General features: G+C 26.8%; 1 pseudogene; it reads left to right on the plus strand.

Moving 5' to 3' along the window:
* Nucleotides 1-2,385: 2,385 nt before the first annotated feature.
* On the plus strand, nucleotides 2,386-7,465 carry LOC114163531 (annotated as a pseudogene).
* Nucleotides 7,466-8,748: the final 1,283 nt, after the last annotated feature.

An 8,748-nucleotide genomic window follows, 5' to 3' on the forward strand; every position in this document is an offset into this window, starting at 1 on the left:
ATAAGTTTTATATATTATGATTAGCACAACCATTATTATAATAATATTTTATTCTATAATATTTTCTTAATTATCAATAAAATTACAAATTATTTTCAAGTAATAAAAAATAAAAATTTAAATGAAATGATACACCACTTTGTTCTTCTTTTTTAACAATTGAAAATAATGTGTTATAATCTAACTTACCACAATTGAAGTACAATTAGGTTAAAAAATTATTGACGTAGCCTAACAATAAACAAATCAAATATAGCATTTTAAAAACTAATATATACGCTTAACCACCTCTATAGTAATTTTTTTCAAATAATTGGTCAGTCATAAGTAATTGAATCATTCTACATTAAAACATTTAAAATGAATTCTCACTTATATAATATTTCAAAGTATATGTTTTAGAATAATTAGGACTTTTGCAGTTGTTGGGTTAAGTGTGGTTGAAGTTGATGTGCATTGTTTTGTGTTGTTATTGTTCTGTTTAGTGCTACCATTGTAGTGTTTGTGTTTCAGTGAGTGTGTGTTGTTGTTAGAGTCATATTAATGGTGTTTGTAGTTACAAAATTTTGTAGATTTTTAGCAATTCAAACGGCCATAACATATGCTTTGGTTATCGAGACAGGAAAAATTTTATATCAATTTGGGATAGTATTAAAAAATATTATTTTAGTCCAACACAAGATTTCAATTAGAAAATTTAAATTTTATCAAATTAAATAAAAAAAATAACTTTTTGATTAGATTTTTATTTAATACTATTGTTTATCTTCTAGAATAAAATAATTTAGTAATATTTTATTTACCTTTATTTTTATAACACGAGATTTCAATTAAAAAACTTCTAAATTTTATAAAATTAAATATAAAAAGATATTTTTCTTTAGTTTTCAATTTAAAATATTTTGAAAATATTTCTCTATTTTTAATTTTTTTTTCATTTTTTTAATTTAATTCAATTAGTATAATACTTTTATGTTATTTTTTTTTTTTTTGGAAACTTCGTTTCATTAATCTTTTTCTTATCTTCTTCTTGTAGTAAAAGACTTCAACTAAAAAAATTTAAATTTCATTAAATTAAATAAAAGGGTAACCTTTTATTTTTTTTAGTCAAAAATATTTATCTATTTATAAATATTTCTCGATTTTTCAATACAAATATACTACAATTTTTTTAATTAATTATATATTTTATTCTTTAGAAAACCATATTTTACTAATTTCTTATTAAATTTATTTTTTTTATATCACAATATTGGAATTAAAAAACTTTAAAATTTTATCAAATTAAATAAATCAAATTCTTTGGTTTTTAATTTAAAATGTTTTGAAAATATTCATGCATTTTTTTAATTTATTTTGACATATTTTTAATATAATTTTATTATAAGATTTTTATTTAATTCTATTATCTTTATCTTTTAGAAAATATTATTTGAATAATATTTTTCTTATCTTCTTTCTTGTAGTACAATATTTCAATTAGAAAACTTAAAATGTTATCAAATTAAATTAAAAATAATAATCTTTTCTATTTTTAATTTAAAATGCTTTTTTAAATATGTATTTATGGTTGAATATTTCTCCATGTTTCAATATATTTATATTTTTTATTTTTTAGACAATGATAATTTTACTAATATTTCATTATCTTTTTTTTTATTATATTAGATTGCAATTATGAAACTAAAAAAATGTATCAAAACAATTAAAAAAGATACTTTTTCTTTATTTTGAATTTAAAATACTTTGAAAAGCTTCTATATTTTTTAATTTTTTCTCATTTTTTAATATAATTCTATTATAAGATTTTTAAATTTTCTATTCTTTTAATATTTCTCCCCTAAGATTTTTAGAAAACTTGTTGTTATTAATATTTTTTTTATCTTCTTTCTATATCACAAGATTTCAATTAAAACAATTTAAAATTTTATCCAATAAAATAAAAAAGTAACTTTTTTTTTATTTTTTAGTTTAAAATATTTTTAAAATATTTATCTATTTTTAAATATTTCTCATTTTTTAAATATAATTATACTGTAAGATTTTTAGTTAATTCTATTTTTTAAATTTTAGGAAATGATACTTTAGTAATATTTTATTAACTTTTTTTTTTGCATAGCACAAGATTTCAATTAAAAATCATTTAAAACTTATCAAATTATGTTTTTAAGATAAAAGATTTTCTTTTTCTTTCAAGATATAACAAGTTATTCTTTTATAGATGTAAAAAGATAAAAGATATAACTAGAAGATAAAATTCAATCAATGTAATGCAATAACGTCACTCTATAAATTAAGGTAACATTGGAGCATTGATACATTGAAGTTTTTTTTTCTCTTCTTAATTTTACTTGAGTTGAAGTTTTCAATTCTCGGTCATTCAAAATGCTGGGAGCTTTCATCTCAAGGGGCCCTTCAGAATCAAAGAACTATCTAGGAAAACTTACTATTCGGGTGTTCGTAGCATGCTTCGTAGCTGCATTTGGAGGATTAATATTTGTCTACGACCTTGGTATATTTGGTATACATTTTCATATATATATATATATATATATATATATATATATATATATATTGGAACATGTTTTTATTACATCTTATAATTATAGTTTTGGTTACAAAAGAGATAAATATGTGTAGGTGGTGTGACTTCTATGGATCCATTTCTGAAGAAATTCTTTCCTGAAGTGTATGCAAAAGAGAACAATATAAAACCCTATGATAACCAATACTGCAAATTCGATAGCCAAACATTAACGTTGTTTACATCATCTTTGTATTTGGCTGCACTTGTTGCCTCGGTTTTAGCATCCACTATTACTCGACTCACCAGAAGGCGAGCTATCATGTTTTGAGGTGGTTTTCCCTTTCTTGCTTGTGCTCTATTGAATATCTTCGCTCAACATGTTTGGATGCTCATTGTTGGTCGCATTCTACTTGGCTTCGGAATTAGATGCACCAATCAGGTTATAAACATACATATTTATTATATTCTCTTTGAAAAGAAAAACATTCCTTATATTTTGTATTATGGTACATAAAATGCTAAAGCAATAAAGTTGTGTGGACAGTCTGTGCCAATCTATGTGTCTGAGGTTGCTATCTACAAGTACCGAGGTGCACTTAATATGATGTTCCAATTGGAAATCACTATTGGTATCTTTGTTGCCAATGTTCTTAACTACATTTTTGCCAAAATGGAGAATGGGGAAGGATGGAAGTATAGCTTGGGTTGTGCAATAGTTCATGCTGTCATGATCATGTTTGGTGCAATCATTCTTCCAAATTCACCGAGTTCCTTAATTGAACATGGTCTTGATGAGAAGGCCAAGAAGGAACTTATCAAAATTCGAGGAACCACGGACATTGATCAAGAGTTTGAGGATCTTATGACAGCGAGTGAATCCTTCAAAGTAGTGAAACACCCTTGGGTCTCTTGGTTGAAGAGACAATATAGACCTCAACTCGCGTTTGCCATAGCCATTCCCTTCTTCCAACAACTCACTAGCATGAACGTGATAATGTTTTATGCTCCTATTTTGTTTAAAACCATTGATTTTGGAGCCACTGCTTCTCTCATGTCGGCCATGATCATCGGCGCTTGCAACGCAATTGCCACTCTAGCCTCCATATTCACTGTTGACAAGTTCGGGAGATGTACCCTTTTCTTAGAAGGAGGCGCACAAATGCTTATCTGTCAGGTAACGTTTTTTTTTCCGACATAATCTTTGTGAAAATCTTCAAACTCTTTTTATTGATATATTATAATTAATATTGTATTTTTATTTGGTTTGGTGCAGATTCTGATAACTATGGCGATTGGATTCAAATTTGGATTTGATGGAAACCCAAAAGTGTTGCCAAAGTGGTATGCTATCATGGTTGTGTGTGGCATATGTATCTACGTTACAGGATTTGCATGGTCTTGGGGTCCTTTAGGGTGGTTGTTTATGAGTGAAATTTTTTCGCTTGACGTGCGATCAACTGCACAAAGTGTTAATGTTTCTGTTAACATGATCTTTACCTTTGTCATTGCAAAAATTTTCACCACAATGCTTTGTCACATGAAATTTGGACTCTTCGTTTTCTTTGCATGCTTTGTCTTTATGATGACCATATTCATCTTCAAACTTCTACCTGAGACCAAAGGGGTTCCCATTGAAGAAATGCACATTGTATGGCAGAGTCATCCCTATTGGAAAAAGTTTGTTACTCTAAACGCTTCTCCAGAATCTGTGTTAGAGGTTGAACAATTGGTTATGGTTTTTTGTATTAAGACCATTGGTAGTATATTTTTTATTTTTTATGTTTTGGTTTGATATTCTCTATTTCTTCCATGTAAGTGCTACCAATAATAGTACATTAATATTATTTTCTATGTTTAACATTTTATGATTAAGTTTTATATATTATGATTAGCACAACCATTATTATAACAATATTTTGTTTTATAATATTTTCTTAATTATCAACAAGAATACAAATATTTTGAAGTAATAAACATTGAAAAATTCATTTAAAATGATACATCCAATTTAGTATTTTTTATTTTATTTTATGAATAAGTTTTATATATTATGATTAGCACAACCATTATTATAATAACATTTTATTCTATAATATTTTCTTAATTATCAATAAAATTACAAATTATTTTCAAGTAATAAAAAATAAAAATTTAAATGAAATGATATGCCGCTTAGTTCTTCTTCTTTAATAATTGTAAAGAATGTGTTATAATCTAACTTACCACAATTGAAGTACAATTAGGTTAAAAAATTATTGACGTAGCCTAACAATGAACAAATCAAATATAGGTTTTTAAAAACTAATATATACCCTTAACCACTTCTACAGTAATTTCTTTTAAATAATTGGTCAGTCATAAGTAATTAGGACTTTCTTGTATTACAATATTTCAATTAGAAAACTTAAAATGTTATCAAATTTAATAAAAAATAATAATCTTTTCTATTTTTAATTTAAAATGATTTTTTAAATATGTATTTATGGTTGAATATTTCTCAATGTTTCTATATATTTATATTTTTTATTTTTTAGACAATAATAATTTTACTAATATTTCATTATCTTATATTTTTTTATTAGATTACAATTATGAAACTAAATAAATTTATCAAAACAATTAAAAAAGATACTTTTTCTTTATTTTGAATTTAAAATACTTTGAAAATGCTTCTGTATTTTTTAATTTTTTCTCATTTTTTAATATAATTCTATTATAATGTTTTTAATTTTTCTATTTTTTTAATATTTCTCCCTTAAGATTTTTAGAAAACTTGATGTTATTAATATTTTTTTCTTATCTTCTTTCTATATCACAAGATTTCATTTAAAACAATTTAAATTTTTATCGAATAAAATACAAAAGTAACTTTTTTTTTGTTTTTTAGTTTAAAATATTTTTAAAATATTTATCTATTTTTAAATATTTCTCATTTTTGAAATATAATTATACTATAAGTTTTAAGTTAATTCTTTTTTTTTAATTTTAGAAAATGATACTTTACTAACATTTTATTAACTTTTTTTTTCCATACCACAAGATTTCAATTAAAAATCATTTAAAACTTATCAAATTATGTTTTTAAGATAAAAGATTTTATTTTTCTTTCAAGATATAACAAGTTATGCTTTTAAAGATGTAAAAAGATAAAAGATATAACTAGAAGATAAAATTCAATCAATGTAATGCAATAACGTCAAGTAAAAAACATTGAAAAATCAAATTAAATGATACATCCAATTTGGTATTTTTTATTTTATTTTATGAATAAGTTTTATATATTATGATAAGCACAACAATTATTATAATAATATTTTATTCTATAATATTTTCTTAATTATCAATAAAATTAAAAATTATTTTCAAGTGATAAAAAATAAAAATTTAAATGAAATGATACACCATTTTGTTCTTCATTTTTAACAATTGAAAAGAATGAGTTATAATCTAACTTACCACAATTGAAGTACAATTAAGTCAAAAAATTATTGACGTAGCCTAACAATGAACAAATCAAATATAGGTTTTTAAAAACTAATATATACCCTTAACCACTTCTACAGTAATTTCTTTTAAATAATTGGTCAGTCATAAGTAATTAGGACTTTCTTGTAGTACAATATTTATTTTAGAAAAGTTAAAATGTTATCAAATTTAATAAAAAATAATAATCTTTTCTATTTTTAAATTAAAATGCTTTTTTAAATATGTATTTATGGTTGAATATTTCTCAATGTTTCTATATATTTGTATTTTTTATTTTTTAGACAATGATAATTTTACTAATATTTCATTATCTTATTTTTTTTTATTATATTATATTTCAATTATGAAACTAAAAAAATTTATCACAACAATTAAAAAAGATACTTTTTCTTTATTTTGAATTTAAAATACTTTGAAAATGCTTTTGTATTTTTTAATTTTTTCCCATTTTTTAATATAATTCTATTATAAAATTTTTAAATTTTCTATTTTTTTAATATTTCTCCCTTAAGATTTTTAGAAAACTTGATGTTATTAATATTTTTTCTTATCTTCTTTCTATATCACAAGATTTCAATTAAAACAATCTAAATTATTATCCAATAAAATAAAAAAAGTAACTTTTTTATTTTGATTTTTTAGTTTAAAATATTTTTAAAATATTTATCTATTTTTAAATATTTCTCATTTTTGAAATATAATTATACTATAAGCTCTTTAGTTAATTCTATTTTTAAAATTTTAGAAAATGATACTTTAGAAATATTTTATTAACTCTTTTTTTTTCTATAGCACAAGATTTCAATTAAAAAACATTTAAAACTTATCAAATTATGTTATTAAGATAAAAGATTTTCTTTTTGTAAGACCCAATATTTTCTGCCCTTATGTTTAAGAGCTACCTCAGATCTAATTGGGCCTAAGGGCTGGCCCATGAGGAGCCAAAGACCATAAACCAGCCTAACACTCTCACTCCCATCTCAGTTTCAGAAAACATCAGAACTCAAACACCTTCGTTCTCAACAGAAGCTCTGCTAGAGTTTGATCCTTAGTCTTCGTCAAGGTTGCTCAAGCTCTTTCGACTCCACGTAAGTTGCTCCTTAGCTCATACTAGATCTCTCCTAGTCTTATTTTCGTGTTTACTCTGAGGCTCATCTCAATGCCCTTGTTCTGTTCCATTTTGCTATGTTTCTAGCTCACTAAGTCGTTCTCGGAGCTGTGGTGCTCACTGTTTATGTATACGAGTCATTTGTATAGCTCTTTCCAGGTAAGGGAAGTTAGGGCTTTGTGTTTTAAACAATTTTTGGCCTATTCTTGGTTCTGTTTGGTGTTGTATGGGCTATATGTTACTATGAACATGCGAAGTGCTTGTGTTTGTTGTTTGGTGCAAAAATGTGACTACTGTAGGTGAGAATAGAGGCGAGAACTGATGGTCTCGCCCAAGCGAGCTAGTCTCGCCTAAGCAAGACTGGCAGAGGCTCGCCCAAGCCTTTTGCGCGAGTTTTCGCTCAGGCGGGCCATCCTTGTTTTGAGCGAGAGAATGCCTCGCTCAGGCGAGGAGATCTCGCCTAAGCGAGCTAGTGCGAATGGCCACTGGTCCAGATTGTCGAGCTCTCGACTAGGCGAAGGGAGCTCGCCTGAGCGAGACCCTTATGCCTGAGCGAGGGGCTGCGCGAGGGGTGGGTTCGCTCCTTGTTTTCTTTGTTTTTGGATATTAATCATATGCTTGGACTGATTATGTCGTTTAAAGTATGAATTGAGTGACCTTGTGTGAATATGATGAATTATGGTTTATGGCTTATGAGTTTAACATGAATTGAATATGATGAGTTGGGTATGAATTTGATATAAGATATGGAATGGTTCATGGGTGAGAAAATGATGAATTTTGGGTATGATCTTGGCATGTGATTTCAATGAAATGGTTGGTATCAAAATGGCATGGTATTGGTATGAGGTGAAATTCTATATTCATGGATTGGGAAGAATGAGATGGTGTGGATTCAACATGGAATACAAATGAGGATGGATGGTAAAGTTCGGCATCAGATATTTATATGTGCATGTTAAATATTATTTGTTTGATTATGATTGGTCCATGGTCAGTACGTAATTCCTTGAAATCTCTAGGTGGGGTTTCAGGGTCGTGCTTCAGTGGTCAGGACGTAATTCCATGGCCCCTGTTAGTGGGTGTCTATGGTGGTGCCACATCTATATAACTCGGTAAGGATTCAAGGTAAGGATCGCATCCTAACACTCTAAGGAGTCAGTTAGTCTCACTTAGAGCGGACTAACTCCTGTGGTGAGAGTAGCAGGAGGCTTGAAACTCATTAAGGGCTAACCTTGTGTGTGAGGGAATTGATTCATTGTAACACTTGTAACACATAGCTCGGGGGTGAGCAGAGGTATCCACCACAAGTGCAAGCATCCGCTGAATCAAACCAGGTTATATGTATCCGGATGAGTCGAGTCGAGTCTTAATGTATTGTTTTGGAAGATCATAACATGCTTGGGTGATGTATATATAATTGACTGTGAAAGTATATCTAATTGCATGATAAAACCACTTTTGGCTCTAGCTTACCCTTCTATTTTTGTTGTGTGTTCTGCTATGTGGTACTCTCTTTTGCAATGATCATCAACTTGTTGATGTGAGCAGATGCGAGGAACACCCGTGGTCAACAGGGAGGTGATGATTCTGTTGCTTAGCCTTTGGATTGACTTCTGCCTTTGGG

The sequence above is a fragment of the Vigna unguiculata genome, chromosome 9, assembly GCF_004118075.2.
Source record: "Vigna unguiculata cultivar IT97K-499-35 chromosome 9, ASM411807v1, whole genome shotgun sequence".
In the NCBI taxonomy this organism is placed as follows: Eukaryota; Viridiplantae; Streptophyta; class Magnoliopsida; order Fabales; family Fabaceae; genus Vigna; species Vigna unguiculata.